Source organism: Andrena cerasifolii, chromosome 9 (assembly GCF_050908995.1).
Source record: "Andrena cerasifolii isolate SP2316 chromosome 9, iyAndCera1_principal, whole genome shotgun sequence".
Taxonomy (NCBI): Eukaryota; Metazoa; Arthropoda; class Insecta; order Hymenoptera; family Andrenidae; genus Andrena; species Andrena cerasifolii.
The window spans coordinates 12,485,359-12,505,296 of NC_135126.1; the positions used below are offsets into that span (position 1 = coordinate 12,485,359).

General features: G+C 49.3%; 1 protein-coding gene across 2 annotated transcripts in view; it reads right to left on the reverse strand.

Moving 5' to 3' along the window:
* Positions 1-19,938, reverse strand: part of LOC143373027 (cell adhesion molecule Dscam2) — a 159,249-nt gene that overhangs the window by 110,600 nt on the left and 28,711 nt on the right. The window contains exon 1 of one of the 2 annotated variants that reach the window (XM_076819791.1): positions 8,923-9,235. The exons of the other annotated variant lie outside the window; for it this stretch is intronic. The gene's annotated coding sequence lies outside the window, so the exon portion shown is untranslated. Of the gene's footprint in view, positions 1-8,922; positions 9,236-19,938 lie in introns of those variants that run through there. 2 annotated transcript variants of the gene reach the window in all.

The following is a 19,938-nucleotide window of genomic DNA, read 5'->3' on the forward strand; positions in this document are numbered from 1 at the left end:
TTTACCCTACATACGGATTAATAAGGAAGAATAATAGGACACAGCGGGGAATGGTTATTCAAATTCCACGACCGTGGAAATTTTCGTTAGAATGGAAGCTCGTTTCATTCTGCAGCTACCGGATCATCGCGTTAAAGGAGAATCTATGGACTTTCGAAAACCACGGTGAATCGGGGCTGGTGCCTGTCGCGGCAAGAAAGGGGCCGTGGAAAAAGACGCGTGACTCCTTTCTATTAAATTGTTACCGAGCTTTTGTTGCGCCGGCACAATGGACAAAACGCAGATGAAAGGAAATGAATGTACGGGGGGGGGCGTCATTTGCAGAGAGCGATGATGCACTGTCACGGCAGGTGCATTAACGTGGTTTATGCACGCGAAGAGGATCATCCACTTTCGGATCTGACTCGCGTCTCTCCTTTTCTCTCCGGAGCAGCGACGGATTATGAAGGTAGTAAAACGTTTAAATCGATAACCAGCCGAGTCGCTTTCGTTCCGCGGGGGCCCGTCTTACGTTCGCCGGGAGAAAATTGTTTTCCGTTGTTTGTCGGGAAGATAAATCGTGTTTCGACGCCGCGTTTGAATATTGCATGAAAGGTTCGCGTCGATACGCCCGCTCGCGCCGAAGAATGGAACGTCAAAAACGAAATGAGTTATTTACCGCTCTTTTTGTTAGGCGTTCACGTACACAATAAATCACATTTCGAAAATCCTTTCGGCTGCAGCGTTTCGCGGCGAGAGGAATTTATTATCCAACGAGCTAAACGATTTCAGCCGGTGTTCATCTGGAGCAAAAGGAAGCGCGAGCGAGCGCGCGGTCGATTTATAATTCGCAATTTGATAATTGCGCTATAATTGGCGCCGGGCACAAAGCGCCGGCGTTTTACCGTCACACCAGATACGCTGCCGAGGACAGTCGAACTCCGCGAGGAGGACGGAGAATCCACTTAAAAGGCTTAAAAGTTATATACGAGTGGCATTCACGCGCTCGAGGAATCTCATCCTCTTTGAGGACACGTAATCGCCTTTCGCGACGACGACCGATGATAAATGCATAGCAGAGGCGATTAAATCAATAACCTCGTCACCTTTTCACATGTTAATCACGCGCTGCCAGCAGAAAGTTCACGCGACTCCTATCTCGACGTTTGACGCGTCGCGCTGCCGTCATCATCGAGCGGCGATGAATTTATTAAACGTTACAGCGCACTTGCGCCCAGCCAATTACACCGCGATTCATCTTCGTTTGAGCCAATGTACTACAAGCTCCTCGCTCGACCCCAAGAGCCAACCAATCATAATTCGAGACTGGAGGAGACTATCGAGCACGGAGGGTTGCTCGGCGCTCGGGCGAAATTTCCAGAAAAGGCGGATTCGCCGGGACACGCCTGGGCTCGTTCTAATTTATATTGGCATGAATTAAAGGATTACGTTATAACCTGGGAGTGAATTATGGGCCGTGTTATATCCATTCCGATATATCGATCCGCGGCAGCGGCCAAAACCATACCGCCTCCCTATACATTTTACGGAATGGACACTTTCAACCGCATCGCCACGCGATACCGTGCGGCTCACGATTACGCGGCAGCATGGCGTGCTTTGCTCTCGAATTAAACAGGAGACGGGCATGCGTTACTCGCTCCTATCGGACCTTTATTTGCCAGGTGTCCGTCCCGGGCAAATTGAAAACAAATTAAATTCCAGAAGCTGACTGTGAGCCGCGCCACTATGCAATTAATGTAAAACGCCGGTCTGTAATCCGGAAGAATGCAAATACGCAGCGGGAAGCCTCGGGAAAAATCTGTCGGCGCGGCATTGTTCGGCCGTTGTTCTATCGGCCGCAAAGGCAAATTCAACAAAGCCCGAACGATTCGTTTCCATTATTTTATTCCTCCGTCGAAAGGACACGAGGCGGGACGGGGTGGCGGGGATCGCGGATTGGTTCGTTTCTATTTCAATTGCAAATGGGTCGCGTGACGCAATCAGCATTAAGTCGTTGTTGTTTCAGACGTTTCCGAAAAGTCCACCGAAATCCACCACCGGCTAATAATACTCCGCGCCACCGAGCTCCGTCAGCTAGCGCGAGCGCGAAGCAGTGCCGGGACAGTTTCATCAACGAAGGAACTTCGAAATATCGTTTTCCGCGTAGTGGTCCGTATTTATTTGGAAGCTGTTTCCTCGCCGCTGTCGCCGGCAGTTCCCTCAATTACACCGGACGCCCGCAGCAGAGTCAACTGCTCCGAGGGGGGAGGAGCAGGAAAAAAAATCACCTTAAACGAACGATTTACAGCCCTCTTCGACTCGAAAAGCCAGTTACGTGGCTTCTCTCCAAACGCGTGAAACGTTCGCGGCTTGGGAGACACGTCCCATTGGAAACCATACCGTGGAACAATAGCCATCCTCCAGCGAGAAAACCGGTATTGTCCCCGTAAACGTTGTATCTCCCGGAGGTGTAGCGAAAGGAAGACAATGTACCACTGCTTGACCCGCATTTCGCCTCTCACGAAACGCCGCTTGCTCCCCTGTGCTCCATAAGCCAGTTTCAATCGGCCCAGCCCGGCAGAGTCGATTCCTGGCTCTGAAGTCTAAGTAGGTAGTGCGTACAGCCACGAGGGGAAAGAATAGCGCAGGAGTCGCGAACGTTCCTTCCCACGAGTTTCGTAAGCCTCCGATTACAAGTAGACAGGTAAAAGCGGAAGCAGGGCAGGGAAGAGTCAAAGCTAATGGCTCTAACGAGCATCGGCTCTCGCCTAAAGCGAACTCGCGCTGAGAAGGCCAACTTCATAAATGGATAACATGTGCTGCAAACACGACGTGAATGAAATAATGAATGGCGATTGGATCGCCCTCCGCGGGATGGTAACAATGTGCAGAAACGGGAGGAAGAAGAGTGGATGTCAAAGGCTGCGCTAGGCTTAAACTATTCACGATATTCGATCCTCGATCTCGCTGAATAGAAAAACAGCGGGAAAGGGGAAAAGGGCCGAGTGGGGGTTGGAACAGAGAGGGGAACAATCAGATCAGCCAGTCGCTCGTTTCTCGCTCGAGCTGTGAACAAGCGAGCGCAGGTGTGCGTCACGTATACCTGCTCGATCTTCTCCAATTAAATTCTATTGGAATTCGCGCGAATGCCAATACCGGACGGGCGGGAGCATTCATTGTGTTGAGATAATGAGGGGCCGCGCCTGAGGAAAGCGTACAGCTTAACGGATAGAATACGGTATAGCGGAGCCGTGCTCCGTCATGACCGCGCTAGGGCCAGGAAGCCGATAGTGCAATAGCGCCGGTTGCGTACTCCAGGGGCCAGACCACCCCCCAGATCGCCGTCTCCGTCTACCCCCAGCTTTATTATGCTGCGTTATGCCACGGTATGCTGTATTACGTGCACCGCTATGTCGTCGTCGCTCTAAGTACGCCCGTGCTGCGAGACGCCGACGCCACGCAAACCAGGCCCCTTGCCCCTATAGCGGTTTAATTGCGACCGTATCGCGCACATGTTGTACGGCACGGTGATGGAAATTTCGTACGTTCTCATGGCGTTCCGATATTGTTTGCCGGAGTATCGATCCGAGGTGGGTTTAATATCGCGGCAGAAGGAGCGTCGTGCAAAACTTTCGGGGTCTGCATACATGCAGATTGTAATTAGGCGGCGTCTTATTGGAAGGTTAAGTGATAATTAGAAAAGCGTCCTGCCCTCCTTCTGTCACTGAACGCCGCGACGCGACGGCTGCCTGTATTTCATCTCCGCCTAATACATTAATTCACAACTACTTTGTCCCGCGCAGTTCGTTGAATCCGTAAATGAGTTTGCTGGCTTAATTATACTGTTCGGAGAGCTGGCTGCAGCCAGCCCGGCACTCCTGACACGCCGCTCGAAACACTTTGCGATAATGTTACGTGTGATTTTCAAGGAAACACGCGCCGCACGCTCTATTATGTAAGTAAACACTGCTTTAATGCCGCGGAACGGATTCCGGTCTCATAACGTCGCACGGATGCCCAGACGGAGTAGCGTCAGCGGGGGCAAAGCAATGGTAATGAACAGTCTTGAATCTCATTGCCGCAGGCACTTCCTGGGTAATCCTCTATTAGAGGAACTTCTAAGCAATCGACATTCGGAATCAATTTTTAGCACTATCAGCTGTGCAATAAGAATTTCTAGTTTCTCTTAGAAAGTCTCCGGCAGTTCTAAAGTATGGACCGCTATCTGGGTTTCCGACGTTCCAAGGCGTTTCGATGATCACGCGAATTACAAAAGTCAGGCTCCCAGTCCAGACCGTTGCGAACTTTTACCGTATCTCCTCGAATAACTTCGTTAATTCTGCGTAGAACGAAGGTTATGCCGAGGGTACGGAGGAATGCGGACTCATGTTTCACTGGCGCTCTCTTCCACGGCCCTCTTGCTCGCTGCAGCTTCTCAGATAAGACGAAATTTCATCGCGATTTTCAGAACTATTCCTGACATCGCCGCTGCCATCCTATCTTCCGGCTTGATCCTCGAACAACGTCTCCTCTCCCCGGGTTCATCGCGATTGGCCAGTTTCGTAGCTCGCGAGCATAACGCGACGACTGAAAAATTGGATTCCACCCGGCCCCAGCGCACGAACGCAACCCTCCCCCGTCCACCTACCGCGGCCGAAAAGCAGAAATATCTACTAATTCCAGCGATATCCATCTTTCTAATGAAATTCCCTATTCAAATTAGCCGGCGCTGCACGGTCGGCGGGCAAGCAGGTTATTTTTGTTCTTTGCGGATGCAAATTGCAGCGGAGGAGTTAGTCGAGCGGGCGCGCCGCTCCGTTGCACGCAATCGAAGTACGGTCGCTTTTAATTAAATACGTGTCGCGATAACGAGCGCGCCGAGCAGGCCGAAAAATGAAGGAAACTACGAAAATAAAAGCGAGGCCGGAAGGAGGGTAGATTATTTATTCGTCGATATTCGCCATCGACGCGAAGATGCCCGGGGGCAACAGCGTCCCAACTTCCGTCGGCTTTCCGTGGGGAAAAGAGGAGAGTAAACCGGCTGGCGATTACGCACGCGTGTGCAGGATACACCGGCGGTTGTTTTGCAAGCTTACTTTCGAGATGGGCCAGCAACTTTCCAGACTAAAGAACGAGTGTACTCGGAACTGGAAGAGAGAGCCGCGGAGAGAGAGAGCAAATGGCATAAGTTGGCCCGAGCAAACTCACCTGCTATTCTCCAAGGCTGGAAAATACGTGCGCACCGGGAGGAAGTGACGGGGTGGGGGGGCGAAAAGGAAAATAGCTGTATATATTCGTACGAGACGGATGTAAATTTCAAGGACCAAGCAGGAATTGAGCAGTGTCCACTCTGCATGCCGCACGGGGAACTTTTGTTGAACGTACTATGTAATGTCCTTTAACTCTTCGAACCGCCACCAACCCCTCACGGAGGATCCCCACTTTTCAAACCCCCCCCCCCCCCTCGGTCCGGTGCTGGGTGGCGCGCGTCAGTAGAAATAGTTTCGCCGAGTTAACAAAACGGCGCCGAGAGTTTCGAGCTAGCGCCGATTTACTGCGACCAGACACACTCGCCCTACCCTCCCTTCGCCCCCTTTGTATGTTTACTTTACGACTTCGTCCTGCTTCGTGCAACTTGCACGCGCTTAACCGGCGAGATAAGAGTTCATGACGTAGATAGTGGGATTAGGGAGACAGCCAGCTAGATTTAAGCCCCCGTCGGGCCCGTTGCTTCGGAAGCTCCGACGGAATCGGACAATGCTACTTCGCCGGACTGGCAATCAACGGATATCGCTTTAATCATAGCCACGCGAGTCGCGATGCTACTTTAGATAGCCCGCTTTAAATTACAGCGGCGAGAGCACGGAGCCTGCTAACAGTTATCAGAATATAAAACGCTCCGCGGGAAGCTCCGCTCGCGCTGCTGAAAAGTATCGCCGGCAATTGTGCCCGCCTGCTGGGCAATCCTTAGCGCAGCAACAATAACTCGTTAATACGTCGTTCTATAAACATTAAAATATAAACCGGGTAATCAGCAGCGTTACATTCTGCTGCGATAATATTGCCTCGCGATAAATAATCCCATTAATGTGCATGGAGTATTTGCATGATGAGATGCTGTGTAGGTAAACACGTCGCGATTCGTCGAATGTCGGCGCGTGCCACGGAATCGGGGAGTATTCGTAACATATGAATTCTCTATAGCAAACAATTTCAGAGTATGTGCCTACACGCGTCGCGCGAATGGGAGAATGCATATTGCGTTTAATGCTGTTTGTCACGGATGCTCCAAGAAACGATGCAGCGGAGAAGGGAGGGGGGGAGGGTGGTAGGTTCAAGAAGGATCGAGACTTATTTCGATCTTCGCCTCGGTGGTATCGACGATTCAGTCGCACCCCGCACATGTATAAACCCTTACGTAGACCGGGCTCATTCAACGGTAGTAATAAGAAGTGACGTGTAATTTCGCTCGACCTACATTTTACCAGCGATTCACTCGACGCACGATACGTTAAGAAAGTTTCGCCTCTCGAATGTAACATTGATCGTCCTCCTATCGAAGCTTTTATTTGCGTCTGTCGCGTGTGCTCCTTGTTTTTTTTTTTGCCGACATCAAACGGTGTGCATCGTCAAACAGCGTCGGAACGAACAGAATTAATAAATCCATCATCCGGAGCGCTGCGACTCCTCGATATTGCAGTCGGTGGATTAATTAAACCATCGTCCCTTGTAATTGCATGCCCGTGATTGTCAGGCGAGAAATTTCTAAACAAGATACAGAAGCAACGGATCAGGACAGCGGGATATTAATGGGAGCAGAACAAACTGGACGCTACGCTTTCATCGCGAGGGAGCACTGAGGGTTCTGAGCGTTCCGCTCCTTTCGCGAAACCATCTCGACAGAATTCAATGGAGAATAAATAGGATGGTCGAATAAACATTCGACAATAACGAGAGGGCTGCCGCGCGAGTCACTAGCTCGTCAGAAGTCAGGCGATAAGGAAACGAAATTCCATTTTCCCGCCACTTGTTTCGCCCGCTTTCTTCCCCTTCTTTCATTGGTCATTTTCACTTTAACTACATTTAGCAACGGGGCACGGCCGCGACGACCCGATTAAATGAAAATTGGCCACGCTTGTCTGCGAGGATCAGCCGGGGCAGGATTAGCTGCCCTGTGCGCCGCTCCAGGATTTACACGTTTTCAATTAAGGACATTTAGCGGACGACTGTCCGCGGAGCATGACGCGGAATTATCTCGAAAGGAAAACGCTAGTCAAGGGTGGAGACTAGTTTAAGTAACATTATCGGCAGCCTCCCTCCGGACACCATTATATCGAAGTATAGTGAAAACTCGCTAGCCTGGGACTTCGCAAGTTCCACGGTTATTGTTTTAAACGCTTTAAAAGCAGCACGCTTTTAAGCGAGAAGTTACACCGAAATATTCACCAGCCGCCTGTCCTCTCCCTAGGCAGTGTCGTATCGTTACGCGAATCATGAATTTTACACGCGAACGACCACCATCCAATACCGCATGGTAATGCCCGCGGAGCCCTTACGTTCGTTTGCATAATTGCGGGCTTGCAGAACGCGAGCAAACAATCGGTACAGATTATCGAAAAGCATAGTGCGAGCGTATGTGCAGCGACGGAATTTATCGCGCGCCATCACGTCACGGCACTTCGATCATTATCCGCTGACCATTTTACGAACTATCGTTCCTAATGTTCCGGCAGCTTCGCCGACTCGGAATTTCTCGGGCCAAAGTTCCCCGTTAAAACGATTAAACAAAACACTATGGAATTCGATTTTCAGAAGTCATTCGCGAGGGAAGCTGCTAACTTCTGTCGCCTCGCGCTCCCGCGTATTTTCCTTCTCGAATCGTGCACTACGGCGAAGCCGTTTCGTTCGAGGAAGGAGCGTATGTGCGGCAGGTAATTCTTATTTGATTATTTTAAGCGGAAATGATGTTTTCCTCGAGCAAATGCTCGCGAGGCGCGTGGGAGGTATCGAAGAAGTTCAAGACGTGCGAAACTACGCGAGGTAGTAAACAAAAACGGTACAGCGAGACGCGGCAGCAGGAAAAGTTCGTAGGGAGCAACAAAAAAAGTCAACAGGAAAACTATCCCGGCTATTAAAGGAAAAACTGGCCGCTCTGACGTACGGGGCTACTGACTCTGGCGTTAATTAATCATCCGAGGAGCCGAGTTACTCGACTCTGATGAATTATCGCCACCTGAGGAACTAGCTCCGACGATATATACCTTTCATATCTGCCTAGGAGAATCCCCCATTCTTTCCGCGAATTTCACTGTTCCGCCGAAAGGAAATGGAATGTGACAATGATGCATCGTCAATACGCGGCCAACGAAAATTACGTGATACTTGGCTGCTAGAATTTAAAGGGTGGAACCGGGGAAAGGTAAGGGGTCGTGACATCCACGCAAAGAGCATAAAGAACTTTGCAAGGATTGAATTATCGCTATCTCGCTCATCGATCACCGTCGAATACGCAAATACGTGTATCATCGAAGAATCTCGATAGCAGCGATTTGGTTTTTGTCGAGCGTATCAGAGCCATGCCGCGTGCACACAGATCCGCAATTTGGATATCAGCAACGTTTACGTAGCGTCGATATCGCGCGCTTCATGCAGGGAACTCCACGAGGTGGAACCAGGATAAACGAGCGAGATCCCGACCGCCCGAATTCTGCGTTTGGTGTCGCGCGTCATTAGCCAGCGTTTGCGTCAAGATCGTTCGCCCTGGTCCGGGCAAAATGATCCGACGTCCCGGAACGGAAGCAACGGGGACAGAGAAAGAAAATAGAAAGCGTTTCCAGATCCACTCGCTTGTCTTCGTTGAGGAGAGAGAAAACCAGGGTGGTGGAAGCAAGGGAGCAGCGGAATAATGCGCGTGATCGCAATAGAAACGTGTTCACGTACATTGTTGCCTGTGGACATCCCGGCGAGCATGATAGTGCTGGTGGAGCGTGTCACGTGCCAGATGAACGGATGGACTTGCGGTTTTTCCTCGCGCGAAGAAAAGTTGAGCGTGTCACTGGACGGTCCCGACGCGTTCGTTGGAAACAACGGGCCAAGCGGATGAGAGTGAGAAAGAGGGGACTAAAACACGCGAGAACGGCGGCGTCGGTTGCACGAGACTTGGGCAAACACCTTGGAGTAGGTCGCGAGTAGGTTGACACCTTCGGGGGAGAGGTCGCGCGCAGAACTGACACCTCACGCGCGCGGTCCAGCTACCCTCAGCATCCAGCAGCAGCAGCGGCAGCAGCAGCAGCAGCAGCAGCGGCGGCGGCGGCGGCAACGGTGGCGGCAACCGAGGGGGATGAAGCGGAGCACGCGCGAAATTCCGCCCCTGTACTGCGCCCACCCCCGCGTTCTACCTCAACCTCAACCTCCAGCGTAGCTCGCCTCCTCTCTCTATCAGCCGCGCGTTTCGCTTGCGCCCCGACCACGTACAGACCTGTTTTGTCCTGACTCGAACCTCGCGCCATCGCTTCACCCAGAAAATGATGTCAAGGGGTGAAGCGAAAGGCGAACTGGCCGATAATTATCGGCCAGGTAGTCAAGTGCGGCGTGGTTTTGAAAAATAGAAAGCGAAGGGTAGGGAACTCTCTTTTAGCAAGATTGTTTCAAGGAGGAGCGGAGAGCTGATAGTAACAAATGTCCGAATACATCAACGACCCGGGCTTCGTCATTATTTCGAGCGCAGTTATTGTTCGGAATCGTAGCTTTGTCATGATAAACCCGACTGCGGCAGGCAACTAACGTGAACTCTCCCAAATCCTCCTTCTTCGGCTTTAACAACCTTTTCGGTGGAAAGGTTACGGTACGTATTACACTGAAAAGAATTTTATTAACCTCGTTGTTACACAAAATACGTTGCCGCGAGTGTCCCTACCGGGGGGGAATGCATCGCCAGGCTCCGTTCTATTTTCTACGGGTGACACGCGCGAGCGACGAAACTTTTGCGCGACGCATTACGGATAGCGTTTCCGCGAGCGCAGTCGTGTAACGAAAGTTAATTTCAGTCGACCTTCGGCATCTGGCGGGCGTAAAGGTATATATGAAAGCGAGCACGCGCGAAATTTCACCCCTGTGCACTCTCCAGCACACCAGCGACCCCTTTACAGTTCCGCGCCTCGTCCAGGCGACCCTCGCACCTAGGGGTGAAACTTTTCTTAATAATTACTGGGCAATGGAGGCCATATTGTGCGACTCGATGACCCGACTCATTTAGTATTCGAGTGTGTTAGAGGTGCTCGCGGGAACTTTTGAGATACGAGTACACAGGCGTGACACACAAAGCGTGTTGCCGTTGTTCCTCAAGCCCCAATGTTCGCGCAACGTTGACGCATTAAGCCGCGGTGCCTTTTGTCCCGGGTTTATTGACCTGCACGATGAGGGAAGTTCTTCGGGGGAAGGGGTGCGTGAAACAACCCGATTCGAAATTCGGTGACACCGGAACGCGTAAACAACCGCAGTGATCCTTCAGGTCCTCGAACTCCCCCTCATAAAACTATTCATAAACCCATCCACCCTAATGCCAGCCATTCGCTATGAATTATTACCGAATATTGACTGCGATACGTGCGTGAAATTTCGCCGCTGCTCCCGTACGCCTCGCACGAAGGCGCGAAATGGTGGCGATTAATACAACTCGAAACATTAAAAGCGCGAAACGACGCGGCTGGCACGCGTGAATGCAAAGCAGACAGGGAAATTTTAATACCTCCTGCAGTATACAAAGCTTTGCACTTATAACGCCACCGTACCCGAGATACACACCTACGTCGTCATATTGGTTTCCCGGATGCAAGTGAGATACACGATGACACTCCGTCCCCATTTTCTCCGCACAATGTCGAAGCAATTCGGACTGACAAAATTAGGGAGGGTTCCAATCATGCGCGTGATTGCTTGTTATCGATCACTGCCGATTAATTGTAGATACGTGCAAACAGTTTGGTAGATTTGTAGCTGCAGCATCGATAGGTTTTAACCAAGTGGATGGTGCAAAAGTTGGAAATCCCATGACAAATGCGCGGGTTAATATTACGAATGGCTTCACTTGCCATGTATCCTCGAGTATCGTGTTTTACTTTCCAACGGAATATTACATAACTAGTTAACGTAAAATCCAAATGAATTCGCGTACAAATTAATTTCGAGTGGCGCGGAACCGAAATCCCGGATAATTAATGCGGAACTGCATACACCGGTTGCCTAACGGTTCGCGTAGGAGTTTCTGTCATTGCAATTACAATTTCCCAACCCCCGATTAGGGGATGTATACATATTTCGGCGCGCTGTCGCGCGCACGGTTCGTGACTGGGTACCTACACGCGATAATCGCGTCGCGAAAGAATAATTAATGAGACCCGAGACGGCTAAGACAATGCGATCCACATTTCAAAGGGAAGGAAGACATAAAAACGCATACGTTTCATCGAGCCAAGGACAAAGTTGAGTAATCGAAATGAAAACGCGGACGAAGACCGCCGACGCAAGGGGCAATTCTTTCACAGCCGATCCAAGGGGGGAGGAGAAAATGTCCTAGCAAAGAAGCGGTGATTAAAATTCAACCGCATCCAGATCTACTTCTAGTCCGCGATAGAAGCGAAATCTCCAACAATTATCGCCGTGGAATTCCCTATCGTTTCCCGTTTACCTCTGAGCGAGGGCCTTTCATTGTCCGAGCGAGGGCCTTTCATTGTCCGAGCAAGGCCGAATGAAAGGGGAGAAGGAAGGAAAGCGAAGTCGCGCGGCGGAGACAGCAAAGCGTAGAGAAGAAACGCGAAAGGGTGGTAGTGCTGGTCGCCCGTAACTGAAAGAGAGACGGCGAAGGGAGGAATGATGCTTGTGAACGCGACTAGGGTAGGCATCCTGTGCTCCGCGGAGACAAAGAAAGGAGAGGAGAAAGAGGGCACAAAGATATGAAAAACAGGAGCCGAACGTGCGGCTAAAGGAGAGGAGAAAGAGGAACGCGAACGATGGAAATTGTTCTTTCACCGGATGACGGGGCCGCGAGCTTCTATTCCCCGATAATAACGAAACGTTACACCGCGCGGCATCAAGACATCCGGTTGACAAACAGGAATTCTCAGACTGCTGCCAACACTAATGACACTTTCAGGTAAGTAGAGCCGCAAATGCGATCGCTGGCACGGCAATTAATTATCAGAGCGCGGCCTAGCGCTGCTTCAGCCTCCACCAAACGTTGCTGCCTCAAAAGGATCCGAAGTCGGTCAGTTGCGTCGTCTGTCAGGTATAGAATTGATACCGATATGGATGTGTAACTAATCCCATTATCCTGATAGCGCAGGCGATTTAAAGATGAAACTACTCATCGTCGAATTACAATGACACTCGACACCCTACACCCCTGTACGCGATTCTCAGTGCTCCGCGTTAGGGGTTGCATTAGACCCGCGACTCCATTAGCACCGACAGTTTTACGCGCGCGACCTGTAACACTTTTAAACGATTATTACACCGGTATAATCGCGAGTATTAACAGCAGCCAAGGATAGTATCTAGTAATTAGAAACTTGAGATCATGATAGGTTACGTGCCCCGCGGGAATTTCCGGGCCGGCTGCCGTGTAGCAAGCTCGCATGAATATAAGAAAATAAACTAGTTACTCCCTTGGCTCTGATTTAAATGGATAAGGCCGTAACGCGGGTTATTAAAACCGAATAATAATGTAACCAGATGGAACTTATTGTTCTTCTCTGATTTCTACCTCCACAGATCACTCGTTAAATATTCATAGCTCGACGGTTACACTTAAATCCGATGGAGTAGCCTTAAAGGCTCGCGATCCGTTCTTATGCTTCGTCCCGACAACCTCTTCAACTCTTTCTTTGGCTCCGATGGACGGTGAAAGGGTTTCATTCGGCGCGGGATTCGGTGCGTAGACTCAATTAAAAGGCCCGCTTCGATTATCGATCACGTCCGTCTGGTAACACTGCGCTGCTTAGCATAGCCACCGTTACCAGCTGTACAAGACCTCAAGAGTACTTTCCGGCCGCAGGACGTTACGGCTCGTCCTTTGAGAGCCGCGTAGTCAAACCCTTGTCATAATCCAAATACAGCGGTTCTCCTGGTAAATTTACGACGGGTATAACAAATGTAGGAACGGTAATTATTTGCATATTCTGACAAGGGGTGAATGCAACGGGTCTGTATATTCCTCCGAGAATGCTGCTACCTGCGAATTGCAGTCTTCGATTAATCACGGATTCTGGTTCGTCTTCCACTTCACTGTTCCCGAGCAATCCACGCCCCATTTGACATTGCCTGGTTAACATAAATGACCACGAAATGACCTCGGCGTCTCCGCGTATCAAATTCTCCCCTTGATGTTCCTTTAATACTCCCATAAGGTGAATGTACCAATTTCTGCTCATTTAAGAGGTAACTCGTCATAAAGAAGGTGTAAAAAATTTGTTTGTGATCAAAGTTTGCGGAGTAATTGATTAATTCTTTAATAATAAATCAACCAATTCAAAAACTATTTAAGAAAGATATTTCAAGATGTTTAACTATTAGTAATTTGTAATTAAATATATAATCCTCTAAATGTTCGTATTTCTGCTCATGAAAAATAGCGATTAAATAATTTAGAATTATTTTCTTGCAACTATAGTACAAACGCATATAATAATAAGAGAAATACGAAATGACCAGAAATTGGGACATTCGTGTTACTGGATTTCCTTCGTCACGGCGTCCTACTCCAATCATATCCACGGCATCTCTTTATAGAAGCAAAGGAAACACTTGAGGATCGCGAGAACGCGAAAAACAGAATTTATAGCACTCCTCTTTTATTCGTCTTCCTTTTCTCTCTGGAAATATTGTTTTAAATTTCACCGAGAAAAATTGACTGCTTCGAAGAAGGAGGCTGCAAAGTTACAGGACGGCCGGGGGAAGCCAGCACCTTTCCTAGGAGGAACTTTTACAGATGGAACGTTTGAATGTGCTGGTACAGGCAATACCACGTATCGCTCCTTGGAAACGGGTTTCATTCGGTCCCCGTGGTTCTTTGATGAAAAGTAGACAAAGAAGAACACCCCCGCCCTGGGACTCTGAACTGCTTATATGAGAAGAACTTTGCGCCGCGGAGTGGAGACAGACGGACAGAAGTTTATCTGGAACTATGCAGCTGACAGTTACGGACAGTTTCGCCGGGCGAAGCGGTTCGTCCAGCCTGAAGTTGTTATCGTTAATAGCTACCAGTTATCAGCGCTGTTCGATTTCGCCTTGCCGCGTCGCGTTTATAGAACGCGTTCGCACCGCGTAATTTATACGCGGCGGTTCGGTCGGTCCGTTTCAATGGGCTTTAACGAAGACAACAGGCAGGAAGGGCTACCAAAAAGGGTGGCGTGCTTCCAAAATTCTGGGACGCTTAAAAATAATTCCAAAGAACCATCGAATTCCGTGACTACTGGTTACTCGGCAACGTATTACAAATTTCGTGTGAGATCGAAGTTAATCAATGTGAAATGAGACTCCGGTCGAAAGCAGTCGAGAATAGCTTACCAGCGATTCTGCCGAGGGCAATAAAGAGCATAGGAAAGAGTCGATTAAATTTAAGTACAGGCTCGAGTAACCAATCAAGTTGTCTTGCCGTAAGAGCAGTTAGTGCAGACTTGCTGTGCTCGGTTTGCGGCATGCGGTCTGCGGCATACGATATTGAACATCGCGAACTATGGAGACATGCCCATTCACTGGCGGTATTGTACACGAGGGCAGGAAAAAAAGGGATTTATTGTTCCCCAGCTGAGTTATAATTGGCTTACATGTTTCGAGTACGTTCAGCTGAACTGCGAAACCGACGCTCCGGGAAATCGAAGCGATATGTTAACGAAACGATAATATTATATTTTCATTCTCGATTAAAGCGATTGCGCCTGGTGAATCTCGATAGGGAAAGTCATCGCGTGTCTAGGCGGATAATAGTATTTTACGAGGCAAAAAGTAGAGCGAGCTCCAGCGAAAGGGGAATCTTTCCCGATGAGGCAATATAAAAAAAAAAGCTTTAAAATGCTTGCGTAGCGCAGCGAGTATTTTTATTTCGACAATAACCCGTCGTCGATCCGCAGGTCGATGTCTCGAGGATAGTAGATATTGGAAATGGCAAGCGGAGACAGAACAGTCTGGCTGATTATCCGATTATCCGGTTCTCCGGAACATTTGCAATTTACGTCTGGAAGTACCATCGGTTCAACCCCTCCTTTGGGGTCGTTCCTTCTTCTCCCACATCCTTCGTTACCACTCTATCTTTTCCTCCTTTCATCTCTCTCCCGAACGTTTACTCTTTCCTCTTTCCCTCTTCTTCCCTCTCGTTCTTTTCTTTCAGCTTCGTTTCATTTCCCATGTTGTACCCTCTGTCGACAAGTCGCGAAGAATTTTTCGTTCCTACTTTGTAGAGATCGATCGTCCCAGGCTGATGAAGGCTTGGCGGAGAACTCTTGTCACGGCATTCGACGCGCGTTGCGAATGGACGCCATGGGAACTCGGTTTTAAAGCGTAATCGGAATCGACGATTTGGATAGCAGCGGTGCCCTAAACCGAGCACGAACGAATGATTGGAAGATCATTTATTTGAAGTCCGCAAATTAGAGATTTCACGAAGTCGAATATTGGAATTACAGGTGGCGCGAAGTGGCGCGTACAAATTACAGCTGGCACCGGTAAATCTTTCGAATTACAGGCAGATAGCCTAAAATTGAAATTAACAAAGAGATTGTGCCGATATCACGCCGCGCGCGGAAAACGTCACCCCATGAGATTCAATTTATACGCCCGGTTGATTGCCCTCTCATTTTTAACGGGAGTACAGGCTGACTGAAGGGTGGAAGTTATGGAGTTTCGGCCCTGCCCTGTCGCCTGCATCCATTCTCATCGCTTCGCTTGTTTAGCTTACAAGTTATTGCGTCAACGTCACGCTTCTCATCGTGACAATGAAGTGAACGGTAAATAAACAACTCGGAGATATTCTGGGAACGAGTTCGCAATACTTTCTTCCTCCGTTGAAAGGGAGCAGTCCAATATAAAACAATATTGAATTCTCAAACTCCGCGGATGGAATCCGGCCAGCGCGCTCGTACTTTCGTCGCGCTTTCTAAGAATCCATCCTGCTCCACGCCCGCCTCCTCGCGGTCGGCGCTCATTCATTTCGACCTTCCGTTGCAGGTCGAAGAATGCACCGCGGAGGGCCGAGGATTCACCGGCGTCGGGGGGGGAGAATTGAATTTCGCCACCGTTGAGCCGTAATAAAATGGCGAGAACGCGCCGGTAACTCGAGCCTCCGGTTCTTGTCGCGCTCGCCGTTGACGTTTTCACTTGTTAACCTCGGCAACTTGCCGTCTCGCCGTTGGATCTGAGGATTATTCATCACCACAACTACCAAGGGGGATGGCTTCCATAGGGGGTGCTGGCGGACAGAACGACATAGTTGGAAAGAGGAAGAAGCGACGAGGTACGGCAGGAGGAGGTTAGGGAAACCGGGCGCCGTGGGGGAGGCGGAGGAACCGGGACAACAGCGTATTCCATGTTCCCTCGTGTCACTGATTATTCCATTTACGAGCCATGCCGCATGATTCTGAATAGAGGTACACACCGCGCTGGGTAGATTCAACCCGAACCCCTTTCCTACCCTCTGTGCCTATCTTTCTTCCTCTCCCTCTGCCTCTCTCTTCCTGTCACTCGCTCCCTCACGCAGGCTGTGTCTCTCATTTCGTCCCTTAGCCCGTGTGCCTCTCGCTCGCTCGGAGCATCCCATAGTCTACCCATGGCAGAAAAGAAGTCTCGTCTGAATCGGAAATCAATTGAATCGGCACCAAGCTAGCTCGGTTCAGTTTCGCAGGTCGCGTCGGCGGTGTACCGCCAAAAAATTCCCGCGGAATGACACAGCGAATGGTCCTGCCTATATACCGCAGCGAGGCTCGGAAAAGCGAAGAAAGCCTGTGCGGACGGATCGCGTTTATGATTCAGGGGAGAAAACCTCGTTAAAGTGGAATGTTTTTGCGAAACGCCGGGCGGCGTGTCTGCGACTCAAAGGATCCGGGTGCAGCCATCGGGCGAACGTGGTTACCACTGTTTTAATAAATTTAAATCGTTCCGCCACAATTCGCGATCGTTTCGGCTCCCATCTGGTTGGCCAGTGTGTTCATTGACATCGATTGTAATTACACGGCATACGTTTCGGCTCCCAACTACTCCCTAACCGTGACACCGGGGGGAATAATTTTCGAATAATTCGATTATCAGCCTCCCGCCGAAGAGGAACTATTATAGGTACCGCTGGAAATTGAAACGGGGCGCGAAGTGCGTTATACCTGGCGCCAGTTCGAGCTGCGAAGTCTTGTACGAGCGGGGATATTATGCAGCTCGAAGGAGGATTTTGCCTCCCTCTATTTTTCTAAGATGTGTGCACGGGAGTGGAATAAAAAATTTTGCGACAGCAGCATCGAGGACAGGGTATACATCGAATATGCGACACTGGCAAACACGCGGTTCCCCGTGCCCGTGCATGCAAATTCGCGGATGCAGGTGCGCCGCGTCATCGTTGCCCGTTCGCCCGCGTGGCGGTGGCGGTGACAGCGGCGCGTTGCACCTGAATTAGTCGTCCCGAAGACAGACGGGCGGGGGAGATTGTTGGGACGAAGGGTGAAGACCGGCTCCTCCTCTCTTTATTCATGCATGAAATCCATATTCTTCGGAGAAAATAACGTGCCTCATCGCGAGGAAGCTCTGTCGCCACGCGGTACTAGAGGCAACCCTTTTTGGTCCTAGTCAACCTTACCCTCGCGCCACCCTCGGGCGTTTGTAAGCCCCACCGGAAGAGCCGGGATTATATTCCAGCGCGGAACCCCACCAGACACTCCAGTGCTATGAAAATTTCAAATTTTTCAGCCCCGTTATTTGAAAGTTCCCAAACACCGCCGCGGCACTTATTTGCTTCGCGTGGCGCGGTTTAGTCGCAGTTTAAAGACGTGACAATACAATTAATCCGCTTCGTTAATGCCTTACTCTACGCTTCTACTACGGCACGGTACTTATCCGCGGAAATAAATCGCGGTGCCGTCAGTGGATGGATAACTCGTGCATCGAGGGAAGAGGGGTTCCACTCAAATGTAACGAAAATCGATTATCAGACAGAAGAATAATTAATTCAGAGGCAGCTTAAATCAGCAGCATCGATATTATTGCACCGCCCCTACTCGCCGTGCGAACGATGGCTAGATACTATTCCGATTGCGATCAATGTCTTTCATTCGAGCGAACACAATTAAGAGAGCCCGTCCCCGACTCTTCTAGTTATTACCGCGTGAATGACAATTTCATGGTGTCCCTCCGCTAATAGACGAGCACGGGCACAGTATTCAGAGACGTTATCATTGAAAAAGAAAGTTTCCCTTCACTGTCAACGGCACAAGTGGCTATAAGGGTGAAAATGAATCGGGAAAAAAGACCTCGAGTGCGTTTCCCAGGGAGGACGGGAGGGTGGCTCGTCATTGTCGACTTTGAACTCGCGGCCATCATCGAGCGATCGAAAGAACGCCCATTACGCGCCCACGTAACAAGATATTGAATTTCTGCGGGGTTGTGAACCCCAGTCTCCGGGCGGATTCGTGCCTTGAGATATAATAGAACGCCTCCACACCTACTCGGCCGTGCTGTATTTCAGACCTCTCGCCACTTGAGCCACAGAGCGACTATACACACTTTAACAAACGCCTATTTTCAGACAATGAATATTTTAGTGCGTCCATGAAAGCACGCTCGAGCGTTTTCCATTTTTTTTTTGCCCTTGCTACTCTCGTCACAAAAGGCATCAACGCCGCGCCGTGTAGCGGTGGGGCCAAGTTCAATATCTGCTCATCTCAACCCATCAATTCAATATCCAAGGTTCACTTCGTTAAAGACGCGATGTAGAGACCCTCCGTTCCACGTATTTTGGAAGTTACACGTGTTACGAGACTACCTGTCATCTACGACTTTAATGAGAGCATTATAAATCAGACTGGACCATATTAAACGATATACGAAGTATGAGGTTTAAAATGTGTGACCTGCACTCTTTTGGATAAGAAATTTTGAAAGGGTTCAAGGACGATTCTAAATTTGATATTTCAGCTTTAATTATCATCAGCTATAATTGAGTAATTCTTCCTCGCGAATTTAACTTCGACAGAAGTCATTCATTTCTACGAGCTTGTTGCTCACTGAACTGATAATGAAAACGATGGAGAAGTGACTTCAGAAAATACTTGCACCAATGGCACTCTATACGAAACGTTTAGAACATTCATTTATGGCTTGAAACATTTAACAAGTGAATAACACAACTATGGATGCACAATTGCAGAGATCGAGACGCAGTTGGACCGAACGGATGCTAACGGAACTTCTTTAATTTGTACAAAAGCCATTTTTGATGAGTACATTTGATCTTGTAAGCTTAATAATGAACAAACTTGGCTACAAAGTTTGAAATGAGCGAGGTATCGTATCATAGTATGGGAAAAGACGGAGACTGTTCTTTCGATGTTATTTTCCGTTCAATTCTATATAACCGACGATAGTTAACCAGTTCTTCTGCTTTGACAGAGTACTAAATTTCCCGAAGATAATAATATCGAAATACAGTAAAATCGCAGATGAGGCATCGACCACAGATTAGGTATAGAATAGACCCATCACCTTATGGGACTTCGTGTCGCCACCCAATCTGTGTTACCGACCCATAATTTGAGGACTGAATTTAGCGACCTCTGTTCATGAACAGCGTCCAACTCAGCAACTACTCTGAAATGTGTTGAAATGCTGAAAGGTGTTGCGTACTTGTATACGTGTGACTTGTTTAGAGAGAGAGTTTGACATAAGAGGGTAGGCTTTTGTTACAGTATGCTTTGGCTCGGTTGGTCA